Raw genomic sequence first — 15,544 nt, 5'->3', positions numbered from 1 at the left:
TATTTATAAAGATTTTTGGAGCTGCACTGCAAAATCTGTTTTAGTACATCAACTTCTATTTTTTAATTGAGCTCCCAAGGTACCTTGTTACTAAGACCTTTTAGAAAGTTCCATATGTCTTTTAAAGTTTTTCTCCCATTTAAAGACAAATCTTGGGACATTTGTGGAGTCTCTGGGTATTTTTCCTTTTGCCAGTTTTTCAGTTTGGCCTCTCAGGATTACCGGTTATGGCAAAGAAATGTTTGGTCACTTTTTTTTTTCCCCAAATGATGTGTATTTAGGGCCGTTTTAAAAGCTTGTGTACAATGTTTATTGTGGTTAGGAACCAATTTCTAAATGCAGCTGCAATAATGTGATTAGAGGTGGTTTCGGGGTTTTATTTTTCATTTTTTTGTTTTTTATTCAAGGTCACCACCCTGATACACAGAAGCTTCTTAGAAGTTGTGAATGTCCTTTTCTTTAATACTAGAAGAAAAATATTCTGTTGTGTTTCACTTAGCATTTAGGATGCCCTTCACGGAGCTGATTAAAAAGTTACATGTGAAAACAAAACTAAACAAAACAAAAAAATAATTGTCATTAGAATTGTGTATTTTAACTTTTTTGGAACTATATATTAGAACTCATACTAGTAATATATATGTAGATATGCTATGCATACGCATTTCATACTTTATTTTAAATTTTGATTTATTTTTGAAAGAAAGACAGCACTAGCAGGGGAGGGGCAGAGACAGAGAGGGAGACACACAGAATCGGAAACAGGCTCCAAGCTCTGAGCTGTCAGCGTACAGTCTGATGCTGGGCTCAAACTCAGAAACAGTGAGATCACGACCTGAGCCAAAGTTGGACACCCAACCGACTGAGCCACCCAGGCGCCCGATCATTTCATACTTATTAGTAGCATTTTCCACCTTCTTTTGAGGTGACATATACTTTTAAACTATTCTACAAGCCCTATTTAAACATCTAGAGATGCTCAACTATTGAAGTTTTCTTTTTTACCCCAAGTAATGTGGTAAAGAACTGGTCCATTTGTGAGGATTAAAAATAGGCACTTTTAAATAAATCTCATATCTCCATTCTATCCCTGCACATACAGTATTTTCCAGTGTTTGAATATAACTAAATAACAAGATAATGCAACTTTTATATTAGAGGCAAACACATTTTATCTTCTGAGATTTAAAAGGGCTTCAAGGCATCAGGGGGTATGTGAACATTCATGATTTGATTCTAGTATTATTTACTGGTTCCAGAAGAGGTTACTGAGAGGTTGAAAAACTGAAAATATATTGTCTCATTGCATATGTTAAAAAAAACAAGATTACAATTTATTTATGTATTTAACCCAAGAATATAGAACCAGAACAGTGGCAGGGATGCAAAGACATAAAAGAATGGAAATTGTTAGGACAGGAGCAGAAATTGAGATAGAAATCAAAGGAAAAGCCCCAAAAGTTTAAAGTTGATTATCTGAAAACAGTGATTAAATGATTAAAAAATTTTTTTCAACAGGCTCTTAAAGACAAAAGGGAATTCTCAAATAAATTATGTCAGGACTGAAAAAGAAAAAAGAACTGTAGATAAAGCTTAAAAAAATTAAAAGAGCACATCATGACTCCCTTTATGACAATGAATTTTATTTTATTAAAAATTTTTTTTAATGTTTTATTTATTTCTAAGAGAGAGAGACAGTGTGAGCAGGGGAGAGTCAGAGCAAGAAGAAGACACAGAATCCAAAACAGGCTCCAGGCTCTGAGCTGTCAGCACAGAGCCCGATGTGGGGCTTGAACCCATAAACCGTGAGATCATGACCTGAGCTGAAGTCAGATGCTTAACCGACTGAGCCACCCAGGCGCCCCGAATTTTATTTTATTTTAAAGTTTATTTATTCTGAGAGAGAGAGAGAATGCAAGCAGGGTAGGGGCAGAGAGAGAGCGAGATAGAATCTCAAGCAGGCTCCATGCTCTCAGCATAGAACCTGACAAAGGGCCCAAACTCGTGAACTGTGAGATCATGACCTGAGCCGAAATCAAGAGTCAGATGCTTAACCTGTTGAGCCACCCAAGCACCTCATATGACAACGGATTTTAAAACAAATAAAACACATACTATAAAATTGGTTCAAAACAATAAACTCAAACAAATATACAGGCACTGCTGAAACCAACTCTGAGCTCAAATATCCACCATGACCTGAGCCGAAGTTGGACGCTTAACCTACTGAGCCCCTCAGGCACCCCAAGAAGCTCTTAAAGTAGTCTTACCATTAGTGGAAATGTTCATTCTGCTTTGCTATTGGTTTGAATATCATGAAAAATCGGTTGTTAGAAATCTCTTGAAAATGTTTCCCTTATCAATCCTCAGAGATCAAATTCCCACGGAACATATTTCACTGACAAAAATAACATCCAACTGTGCCTTTCCTTTTGTTTGGTGTTCCCTTTTCTTACAGATATTATTGAGTAGTCAGACGAACTCCTTGAATATGAATTCCATACTACAGTGAAATCAGGTTCAACTAAAATAAAACAGGAATGTATTAAACATATATATAATAAAAATATTGCTTCCTAAATATTTTCCATGCCTATTGAGGAAATGCCTCAATTTGACTGAATATTAAAACAGCTTCAATAATTACCAAACATGCCAAAGATCCCTTTTAGTTTCTATGGACTCAGCATCTATGATAATATACAAGAGGGAGAGAGGAAGACCGAGTGGGCACAGCTGTCTTCATAAACAAGTACAACACTATTTTCTGTAGAATAAAGCCCCCACTTTATGGAAGTAAATATAAAATAGAAGGCTAAAGCCAGTGTTTTTCAGGTGAACACACTGCAGCAGCTGTTGCTCTGTGTCCTTCCCTTTTCATTGAGTAGGAGGGAGAGAGTCCTCAAGCAAACAACGAGCTAACCAATGCTGGTGTTTTATTCAATTAGATTTTGAAGTAAGGACAGAACACTAGAGAAATAAAGTCTATGATTCTGGGCCAACTCGTAGAGATTTAAAGGGAAAGAAACACTACCATTTGGGTTTTGAACTCTAGGTAACTTCAGAGATATCTAATCAAAACATTCTATATAACAAATGAGTTCATTTCAAGGAGGAGAGGCATAAATGACTTATGGAAGGATGGTAATCAAGTTCACTTTTTAAAAAGAAAGAGTTCAGTTTTGCTGATGAAAAAGATATGTATGGATAATTTAATTAAAGTGTTTGTTAATCATGCTTTACTGCTATTACTATTCCCAGTTCATTAACAATTGTTAATAGTACTGGACTATACAGATGGTTAAATGCTAAACAGGAAAAAAATAAATCTACCAGAATCTTTCAGAGCTGTTGCTGTGTTATAACTTTTTAAAGTATTTATAAAGACAAATATGGCTATTTTTATTATAACAAATTATTGTGCCTACAAACTTATGGAAAGATATAAGGTTACAAATTTTCTAAAAACTGTCCACATTTAGTGGCATTACATATAAAATACATTGTTTATATTGAATACCACTAAAGTGGTATTTATAGATGTATACATTATAATATATATAATATGTGCATTTGTGTATTATATACACAGGCAGAGATATTTTTACATATTTACACATAGCTGAAATCTATATATAATCACTGTGGATTTCTTTGCCTTTTCATGGGCAGAAAAGTTGTATAACTGAACATGAGATATCTGTTACAAAGAATGACAGTTCCATGAATTTAAGCTTGGCCATCCATCTTTACCTTGGATTTAAGAAACACATTTTGATGATTCATACACATAGTGTGAGCGTAATATTGATGATTAAGTGACTTCAGGCTACATAAACCCATAAATAAAAGGAAATCAAAACTTTCATACAAGTAATCCACATAATAAATCATTTTGTAAAATTGGAGAAACTTACCCTAAATTGCTATGATGGGTACCAAGCTTTGAAAAAGGAACACTAAAGGTTTGTATTATTTTTTAACGCATTTACACAGTGTTCTCCCTCCTCACCTCAAAAACATTTTTGAAGTTTCATAGTGCCTAGCATAAATTTTCTTCCAGTTCTTTGCATTTTGAAACAACTCAATAACATGTGATTAATTAAGTAGTTAATGGGAATCAATTATTTGTTTTTCACAACTAACCACATTGGCTAGAATAGTACTTCTCAAAACTAAATGTGCGCATAAATCACCTGGGGATCTAATTAAAATATTGATGCTGATTTAGTAGGTCTGAACAATGACTCCACATTTCTATAGGTTTCTGGGTGCTGCTGGCCAGCAGACCACACGTGGTATACCAAAGGACTAGAATACTTAGTTATTTGTTTCTGTTCCCTCTCGCACACAGGCACTCGACAAACACAAACTGAGAGTGAACTGTGGACCCGCCACTGTGCCCTCCAAAAGGTAAAGTTTAATGTAAACTCAGCATTTACAAATTTCTTACAGTATTATTTACAATAGCCAAGGCGTGGAAGCAACCAAAGTGTTCATCAATGACAATATTTCTTTACAAAGAATATATAGAGAAATAGAAAGAAACTATATGTACAATGAAATGTATGTATAAAAGAGAATGTTATTCAGCCATAAAAAGAAAAAAATCTTGCCATTCGCCTCAACATGGATTAAACTTGAGAGCATTATGCTAAGTGAAATAAGCCAGGAAGAGAAACATACATACTGTATGATCTCACCCCTATGTGGAATCTTAAAAAAAAAAGGGGGGGGGAGAACAAAACACACACACACACACACACACACATACAAACACACACACACCAAAACCAAAACCAAAAACAAGCTTTAGATACAGAGAATAGATTGGTGGTTGCCAGAGGTAGAGGGTAAGGGGGGCAGGCAAAATGGGTGAAGGATATCAAAATAAATAAGTCATGGGGATGTACTATACAGCATGGTGACTACAGCTAATAATACTGTTTTGTATATTTGAAAGTTGCTAAGGGGGTAAATCTTAAACGTTCTCATCACAAGAAAAAAACCTGTAGCTGTGGTGATGAAAGTTAGCTAGACTTACTGTGGGCGATCACTTTGCAATATATACAAACATCAAATTATGTTGTACACTTGAAACTAATATAATGACATATGTCAATTATATCTCAATAAAAATAATTAAAAATTGTAAAGTAAAATGTAAGTATATTCAGGCATTTGAAGTTCTTTTTCCTTTGTGTTTTGTTTATTCCATTTCAGTTATGGAAAATAGGTTGCAAAATGCTTGAGGGAAAACATGAGTTAAAATATTTGCTAGACTTGCTTGGGAATAAGTGATTTGTCGCTAAGTTGACTTTTTGCTAAGCACCATTTAAATTCTGGAGGTAAGAATCCTCAAAAAGTGTTACTGAAAGGAACGTCTTCCATTCTCCCTGCTAAAACGGTATAAGAACACAGCCTGGAAGTTCAGTTATGAGATTCCACCAAAGTTCATTTTCCTCAACCCTCGAAACCCCTCACCTTTTCTTAAAGTAAGAAAACCCCATGGAAAAAAAATAGGCTTTGGATAGAATTTGGGTTTATAGATATATTCCACTTACTTGTGTGATGGTAGGAGATGTACATCAACTCCTGAGCCTGGTTTCTTACCTGTGAACATGGGTTAATAAAAACATCTTGCATTCACTTAAAACCTATGTATTGAGGGGCACCTGGGTGGCTCAGTCTCGGTTGAGTGTCCAACTTCATCTCAGGTCATGCTCTCACTGCTCGTGGGTTTGAGCCCCTCATTGGGCTCTGTGCTGACAGCTCAGAGCCTGGAGCCTGCTTCAGGTTCTATGTCTCCTTCTCTCTCTGCCCTCCCCTACAGACACTCTGTCCTGTCTGCCTCTCTCTCTTAAAATAAATAAACATTAAAAATTTTAAAAAAAACAATAAACAAAAAATCCTACATATTGAACACTTCCAATGTGCAGGCAGTGTTGTAGCCCTGGGGATGGATCAATGAAGAAATGGACATAGACTTGTCTTTCATCTATCTGCTGGGTGGAAATAATGCATAAAAGTAGGGCCTGGCACATACCACCAGACACTCCAAAATGGTAATAGTTAGCTTTATTTAGTTGTTCTCAACTCTTTGATGCTCTCCAGGTAGCTGCTCCTAGATCGGGAGAGCTGCCATTTGCATACACTTTCCTAGCAATTCTCACTTCCAGAACACTTAACCACAAACCAGGCAGGGTGCTGAGTGCTTGACGCAGGTGTCTATACTCTGGTAATCCTCACCACAAGCCTGTGAGGCAGGCGGTTCTCAGTTTCCAAGGATGAGAACCCTGATGTTTAGAGAGGAAATGAAGGCATTTCCCAGGGTCAGAGCTCATAGCTAGCAGAGCTGGGATCTGAGAAAGTTTGGCTGCAGAGACCCTACTCTTTATAACAGTGCCTTAGAGTAATGGCATTAGAACCGTTTTAAACAAATTCAAAAAGATTCACTTCATGCATTAAAAACGTCCCTGCCTGGCTGTGTATTAGATAGGTTTATTATGCCCTCTGGTGGAAGACCAAAGAAAGAAAAGAAAAGGAGCATTAAGTGGGGCAAGAAGAGAAAGTACCAAGTTTACTGACATTCTTGGCTCGAAAAGTTTATAGGCTTATGAAAATGGCAAGAAAATCTTCTAGGAACAAGAAAAGAATGCAGAGTAAGACTCTGAGTACTGAACACAATGCAGATCCCTCCCAACCTGGCTACACATAAAAGTCTCCAGAATGTCAACTGTCCAAAAACAATCATGAGATAAACTTTCAAGAGATAAATAGCAGAATTAGAAATTTTACTAGAAATAATTTCAGTTAAAAAATATTTGTTGACAGGTCGAAAAACATGAACATGAAGCTATTGCAAACTATCTTGTCTAGATAGAATTGTCACACTGGGGTGCCTGGGTGGCTCAGTCGGTTAAGCGTCTGATTTCAGCTCAGGTTATGATCTCACAGTTCGTGGGTTTGAGCCCCGCATCAGGCTCTGGGCTGACACGCAGCTCAGAACCTGGAGCCTGCTTCAGATTCTGTGTCTCCCTCTCTCTGACCCTCCCCAGGTCACACTGTCTCTCTCTCTCAGAAATAAATAAAACATTTTTAAAAATTTAGGTAGAATTGTCACAACTCAAATTGCTAATGGGAAACATGGCATTTCCATCATTAGGCCACTAGAATTCTCAGGAGTTGTGAATTCCTGGGTCCTGCTCTTGTAAGGTGCCTCGGGGCTTCCTCTGCATCCCATACCCTTCATCCACCAAGCAAATGCGGGTGCAGAATAAGACGTTATTTCTTTGCCTATCAAACCATACACTCAAGTAGTTAAAGCCAATAGGCTTTAAATGTAAGCTGAATGGTCATTTTGGCAACCGCATGGCAGTTTATATGCAGAATGTTGACACTTGCTGTGTTCAGGCAGCAGACGAGGGCGGAAAGTGTTGCTCTCCTATTCTTTCTTCACTCAATCCCAGCAGCGAAAAGCAACTTGTTGCTGGAGACCAGGAGGTGCTCATATTATTCATTCCCAGGATTCTCTGGAGTGGTGAGAAATTACACCCTCCTCCACCCTCTCTGCTCCTTACGGAATCTCTCAGGAAGATGGTGATGGCATTAAATGGGTAATTGTGTGTCCATATTCTAAGAATCTGGGACTTTGTGTGGATATTAATTTCGCTAGAGAGAAAGAACATGATCTAATATGCTCTGAGACTAGAACATTGATCCTTCAGTAGGCTGACCCTCGGATATTACTGTGATCTACCCTTATATTTTCCTATGATCCATTTACCACTCGTTTAGAGTGCCTTTAATTCCCCCCTGGGAAGACAAAATTTGTCCTTAAAAATTCTGAAGTGTTTTTACTCAAAATAATAAAAAAAAAAAGTTTATATATTAAAAAAAACCTTAGTACTAGTTGTTAAAAATAAATATGTCCTCAGTTTGTGGGTTCGAGCCCACAAATCTCAGAGCCTGGAGCCTGCTTCAGATTCTCTCTCTCTCTCTCTCTCTCTCTCTTCCCCTCCCGGCTTGCATTCTGTCTCTCTCTGTCTCTCAAAAATGAATATTTAAAAAAAATAAAAATAAATAAATGTGTCCTGAAGTTAGGACAAGGCACATGCTTCTTCGAGTTGTCACAATCTTTGTCCCTTTGCAAGCTCCTCTTTCGCTGTCCTATTCTGAAGTCTTTATAAACCACCTTCCAGGGCAACTGGCTCACTCAGTCAGTTGAGCAACTGACTTCTGCTCAGGTCACTATCTCAGGGTTCGTGAGTTCTAGCCTCTCTTTGTGTGAGCTTGACCCGTTCTTCACGTGAACTTGAGCCCTGCATTAGGTGAACAGGCGCCCTGCTTTGGGTGAGCCCCTCTTCTCTCTCTCTGTACCGCTCGCTCACTTGTGCCCTCTATCTCCTTCTCAAAAACTAACCAAACAAACCCCCAAATAACAGGTTCCAGTGGATTTTTCCTAACTCTTGAAATAGATGTCACCTTTTCCTATTGTGTGAAGAAAACAGGTGATGAGAGTGACCTTACAGTAGTCAAGGGACTTCTAAGGCTGCTCCGCATTCCTGCTTGGAATCCACCCAGGGATGTGTTACTGCACCACACCCTCAGAGCTCACCACTATGCCTGAAACCACATAAGCCCCTTGACTGGTTCTTTTATGAGTTAATCACAGGGCATGGAAAAAATATTTTCACATTTGGAAAAAGAAAAGGGGGCAAGGGGAGGAACAAGAAAAAAAGGGAATTCTTATTATCATCCAAGATGTTTTCAGTATTTTCTTTGTTCTGATGCTTTTGTTAGAAGTAATTTTCCTTCAATTCTCTTACTATATTTTGGTTACTCTGTACTTATTTTTTGTTTCAATTGTAGTTAATTTAGTATTTCTTTTTCTCTTTCTTCTTAACCCCCTGGACTTAGTCAACTGGACTTTGTTGCTTTGTCAGAGCCACAGAACATGAATTATTTGAGTGATTATTTGCTTAATTTCTACAAGGAAGGTTCATACATAACTGGTACCCTTCTAAATGCCTAAGAGAGATGTGAATTTATTATATATAATAGAGACTTAGGTCATTAAAGCTCAATTCTCTCCTGGAATCTAAGTTGAGAAAGTCTGAATTTGACATCACTCAGTAGATGCGTTGCACTTAGAAGGTTCTCCATAAGTGTTTAAAAACTTTTTTTTAAGTTTCATTTATTTCTGAGAGAGAGAGAGAGAGTGAGTGATCAAGGGAGGGTCAGAGAGATAGGACGACACAGAATCTGAAGCAGGCTCCAGGCTCTGAGCTGTCAGCAAAGAGCTAGACGTGGGAATCGAACCCACGAACTGCAAGATCATGACCTGAGCCAAAGTCAGACGCTTCACTGACTGAGTCACCAAGGCGCCCCAATAAATGTTTTTTAATAAACAGGTAAGTGAATAACTATAAACTTCTGTGAGCTTTGAAGTCAGATGAAGTTTTATTCAATCCATGCTTTAACAAAATTATTTTCTAGCAATAAAGTGACTTTATCTGCTTATCTACTGAGGACAAAAGAAAACCACCTAAATTCTCAAGAGTAAAAAATATAAGTGATGGAAAATTTAACACGAGATTATTCTCATCTTATCAAAATTATAAAATGATTTAGGAAGGACTTTATTTAGACTATCATAAACATCCAGATATTTGTGACTATTAATATTTTGGCCCAGATAAAAAAAAAAAACTGCGACAACTACATTGATTTTTTATGTACCAGATATTGTATTAGCACTTTACCTCTATTCTCTAATGTAATCATTTCTAGTCTTAGAGCATTTTAGAGCATATTGTAACCTGATGTTAACAGTATCAGGTAGGCATTATTACCTCTCTATAAATATGAAAACTAAAGCTCATAGATGCTAAAAACTTGCCCAATAATAATAGTAAGTGGAAAGTCAGGATTCTAAACCACAAATGTCTGTCACTGTGCTTTCCATTTTGGGACACAGCTATCTCATGGGTGCTTCGGACAAATAAAAGTTCAGGTTTATCTAATGTGGCCTCTTCTGCTTATGAGTGGAGCTCTCTCTCTCTGCATATTGGGAGCATAGAAGGAGCTATAGTAACAAAATGCAGTAGATGTTTAGCCATCAGCGCTTACAAGAAAGGGGACAGTCCCTTCCTCTCCACTTTTACTCACAAGACAGTAACTTCTTTTCACTATTCCTTTTTTTTTTTAATTTTTTTAAATGTTTTATTATTTCTAGGAGAGAGAGAGAGACAGCGTGAGCAGGGGAGGGTCAGAGAGAGAGGGAGTCACAGACTCTGAAACAGGCTCCAGGCTCCGAGCTGGCAGTCAGTACAGAGCCCGACGCGGGGCTCGAACCCACGAACCACGAGATCATGACCTAAGCGAAAGTCGGACGCTTAACCGACTAAGCCACCCAGGGGTCCCTCACTGTCTATTCCTTAATCCTTTTGAAATCAAATGACAAATTACAGCTGGACTCTTGTGCCCTTTTTTTCATTTTCATCTATATCAATATGTAAAGGGATATTGGGCCAAAAAAAAATAAGCCCCAATATCCAAGACAAAAAAATTAGCAGAATGGCAATTTTACAAACCTCAAAGTACAGGTCTTCTTAAAGTTCAGGGAGAAAGGAAGAGCTTTTCCCTGAGGAAAGTGAGCAGGGACACTTTTGAAAAGCGTCACTGCAGGTGCTCCTGCTAATGTGGGGGCAAAGTCCAAGTTCAATGGCATTCCATTGACTAAGTCAGCCTGAATCCACCCAGTAGCTCCTGCAATTCATCCATTCCACAAATAGGAATTAAGCATTTTCTGGGTGATGGGAATACAAAGATCTAACCTGTGTTGGTACCTGTCAGGTTGGGAGTAAGGTTGGCAGAAATGAGAGGAGGCACAACTTACTGCAAAACCATAAGTGATAGGAGTTCTTTTTTTTTTTTTTACAAATAGTTTATTGTCAAATTAGTTTCCACATAACACTCAGGGCTCATCCCCACAAGTGTCCTCCTGCATGCCCATCCTCCCCTCCCTCCCACATCCATCAGTCCTCAGTTTTTGTCAGCATTCAAGAGTCTCTCATGGTTCGCCTTTCTCCCTTCCCCCCACCATTTCCGCCCTTCTTCTCCCCCTTGTTCCTCCGTCAAGTTCCTCCTAATCCTCCTATACGTGCAAACATATGATATTTGTCCTTCTCTGCCTGACTTATTTCGCTCAGCATAACACCCTCAAGGTCCATCCATGTTGCTACACATGGCCAGATTTCATTGTTTCTCATTGCCATGTAGTATTCCATGGTATAGATAAACCACATCTTCTTGATCCATTCATCTGTTGATGGACACTTAGGCTCTTTCCATGTTTTAGCTATTGTGGAGAGTGCTGCTATGAACATTGGGGTACATGTGCTCCTATGCCTCAGCATTTCTGTATCCCTTGGGTAAATTCCTAGCAGTGCTATTGCTGGGTCATAAGGGAGTTCTATTGTTAGTTTCCTGAGGAACCTCCACACTGTTTTCCAGAGGGGCTGTACCAGTTTACATTCCCACCAACAGTGTAGGAGGGTGCCCGTTTCTCCACATCCTCGCCAGCATCTAGAGTTCTCTGATTTGCTCATTTTAGCCACTCTGACTGGCGTGAGGTGGTATCTCAGTGTGGTTTTGATTTGTATTTCCCTGATGAGGAGGGATGCTGAGCATCGTTTCATGTGTCTGTTGGCCATCTGGATGTCCTCTTTGGAGAAGTGTCTGTTCATGTCTTCTGCCCATTTCTTCACTGGGTTGTTTGTTTTTCGGGCGTGTAGTTTGGTGAGTTCCTTATAGATTCTGGATATTAACCCTTTATCTGATATGTCATTTGCAACTATCTTTTCCCATTCCGTTGGTTGCCTATTAATTTTCTGGGTTGTTTCCTTGGCTGTGCAGAAGCTTTTAATCTTGATGAGGTCCCAACAGTTTATTTTTGCTCTTGATTCCCTTGCTTTTGGGGATGTGTCAAGTAAGAAGTTGCTGCGGTGGAGGTCAAGGAGGTTGTTTCCTGCTTTCTCCTCTAGGGTGTTGATAGTTTCCTGTCTCACGTTCAGGTCCTTTATCCATTTTGAGTTGATTTTTGTGCATGGTGTGAGAAAATGATCTAGTTTCATTCTTCTGCATGTTGCTGTCCAGTTCTCCCAACACCATCTGTTAAAAAGGCTGTCTTTTTTCCATTGGATATTCTTTCCTGCTTTGTCAAAGATCAGTTGGCTGTATACTTTTGGGTCCACTTCTGAGTTCTCAATTCTGTTCCATTGGTCTATGTGTCTGTTTTTGTGCCAATACCATACTGTCTTGAGGATGACAGCTTTGTAGTAGAGGCTGAAGTCTGGGATGGTGATACCTCCCGTTTTGGTTTTATTTTTCAGTATTACTTTGGCTATTCGGGGTCTTTTGTGGTTCCATACAAATTTTTGGATAGTTTGTTCTAGTTTTGAGAAGTATGCTGGTGCAATTTTGATTGGAATTGCATTGAATGTGTAGAGTGCTTTAGGTAGTAATGACATCTTAACTATATTTATTCTTCCTATCCATGAGCATGGAATGTTTTTCCATTTCTTTGTGTCTTCTTCAATTTCCTTCATAAGTTTTCTATAGTTTTCATCATACAGATCTCTTGTATCCTTGGTTAGGTTTATTCCGAGGTATTTTATGGTTTTTTGTGCAATTGTGAATGGGATCAGTTTCTTGATTTCTCTTTCTGTTGCTTCATCGTTGGTGTATAAAAATGCAACCGATTTCTGTACGTTGATTTTGTACCCTGCAACTTGGCTGAATTCTTGGATCAGTTCTAGTAGGCTTCTGGTGGAGTCTGTCGGGCTTTCTATGTAGAGTATCATGTCATCTGCGAAGAGTGAAAGTTTGACTTCCTCTTTGCCAATTCTGATGCCTTTGATTTCCTTTTGGTGTCTGATGGCTGATGCTAGGACTTCCAGCACTATGTTAAACAACAGTGGTGAGAGTGGACACATAAGTGATAGGAGTTCTTAAAAAATTTATCCAAGTCAATCTAGACCTCTATTCTTTCTTTTTCTAGTAGATGCTCTCTCATCTCCATATCTAGAACTTGACTTATTAAAATGTCTGCTAGATCTGGGTGCTAGGGTACCATACCACCAGTGTTTGGGTTATGGGGCCAGAAAAGACTCCTCTGATACTTATTTGTTATGTGATCTTAAAGCAACACTATTCAATACGAATGTATCGAGAGCCACATATGTCATTTAAAATGTTGTAGATGCCACACTAAAAATTACTTTTCACAGAATTTTATTTAAGCCAGTGTGTCCAGTATATCATTATTACAACAGGTAGTCAGAGTAAAAATTATTAAGGAGATGTTGCTTTTCCTCATTCCAAGTCTTCAACATCCGGTGCATATTTTACATTTACAGTAAATCTCCATTTGGATTTGGATGGGCCACATTTCAGTGTTCAGTAGCCATGTGGCGCCCTGCACTGAACAGTACCGATCTAGACTTTCAATATCAACAATGGATAAAGGTGTTGAAGATCAGCAAGACCTATTCTTGTTACTAGAGACTAAAAAGCAAATAGTTTGTATATACCTATCCTTGCTTAACACTATGTTGTGGGCTTTATTTTATAATCTGACGACACAAACTGCATAGAAGGACAGTCATACTGTTTCATCCATTTTCATATTAAACTTCACATGAGTGGACAAACTCAAAAGTATGGTGTTATAAGAGCACCATCTTGTGGTGTTGTGTGGTTTACATTGTTGAAACAGAATCTGGGGGAAAGGGAACCAATACCAAAACAAATCTGGGCAAGAGTATGAGTTTAAGAAACTACTTAATGATAGTAAAGGAACTATCATTGTTTTCTCTCATATGTGGTGTTTTTGGCAGGTCCTCAAGATATGTGAACTGTGCATGACAGACTTCCCAGTCAGAAGACTTGGAAGTGCTAAACGCCACTGCAACATCACTGCAACATGAAACTTGGCTAAAGGCAAGCTAGGATTCACTGCTAATATGCTAACAGCACGTATATCACAGTAACCATGAAAATATGATATCTTAAAATGTATTCATTCTCCCTTTTGTAGCAGACTTAAAAGAGTCCATTTTTGTGATCGTACCAGTCCCAAACCTACTTAGGCCTGAGAGCACGGCTTCCTTCCTTAGGGAACATTCTACACAGTTGTAAGCTGGCCTATCATCCTGTGCTCATGCTTGTCAATACTAAGTAATGTACTAACATGCCTGTTAGACTAAGTAATGACATGTCTTGGAGTCCTGTAGAAGACGATCTTCTTATTATTAATTAATATAGCTAATCAAAGGGAGTGAGAAGAGCCTTCTTTTCATCTTTCCCTTGCCCAAGGCTCCTAGAAGGGTTTGCCCACTCCCTATAGTTATCTATGATTGCATAACAAATCATCCCCACATTTATGGGCATAAAACAACCAACATTTATTACCTCACAGTTTGGGGTGAGTCAAGAATTTGGGAGAGGTTTAGTGCATGATTCACATTGCACTCAGCATGTTGGCAGGGACGAGAATTGTCTGAAGGCTTGGTTGGAACTGGAGGACTTGCCTTCAAGAAGACAGCCCTAACCATTGGCAGGAGGCCTCTGTTCTTCACATGAAACTCTCCAAAGTCTCAGAATGTAGGCCTTTACAGAAGCTGCTCACACTTGACCTTCCCCTAGTGAGTGACCTGAGAGGAGAGGGGGAGGTAAAAACCACAGCATCTTTTATAACCTAGTCTCAGAAGTGATATGCCATCTCTTCTGCTGTCTGCTATTAACCTCACTGACCAAACCTGATACAGTACAGTAAAGCAAAAGTGCGAATACCAAGAAGCCAGAATCACTGGGGGACATTTTAGGCCTGACTAAAACAGTCACATACCTATTACATGAAAGTTACACTTAAACTTTTAAAGGTCTATTATACCTTCAGCTGAAAATCCAGAATCTTTTTTTTTCTTTTTATTTATTTATGTATTTATTTATTTTATTTTTTTACAAATAGTCTATTGTCAGGTCGGTTTCCATATAACACCCAGTGCTCATCCCCACAAGTGCCTTCCCTCCATGCCCATCTCCCCCCTCCCCCCCCCACACCCATCAGTCCTTAGTTTGTTCTCAGCATTCAAGAGTCTCTCATAGTTTGCCTCTTTCCCCCCTTCTTCTCCCCCACGGTCCTCTGTTAAGTTCTTCCTAATCCTCCTATACGTGCAAACATATGATATTTGTCCTTCTCTGCCTTATTTTGCTCAGCATTACACCCTCAAGGTCCATCCAGGTTGCTACACATGGCCAGATTTCATTCTTTCTCATTGCCATGTAGTATTCCATGGTATAGATAAACCACATCTTCTTGATCCATTCATCCATTGATGGACACTTAGGCTCTTTCCATGTTTTAGCTATTGTGGAGAGTGCTGCTATGAACATTGGGGTACATGTGCTCCTATGCCTCAGCATTTCTGTATCCCTTGGGTAAATTCCTAGCAGTGCTATTGCTGGGTCATAAGGGAGT

This window comes from Hyaena hyaena, unplaced genomic scaffold (assembly GCF_003009895.1).
Source record: "Hyaena hyaena isolate Hyena2069 unplaced genomic scaffold, ASM300989v1 scaffold_81, whole genome shotgun sequence".
In the NCBI taxonomy this organism is placed as follows: Eukaryota; Metazoa; Chordata; class Mammalia; order Carnivora; family Hyaenidae; genus Hyaena; species Hyaena hyaena.
Note: the sequence above shows the minus strand (reverse complement) of the source record.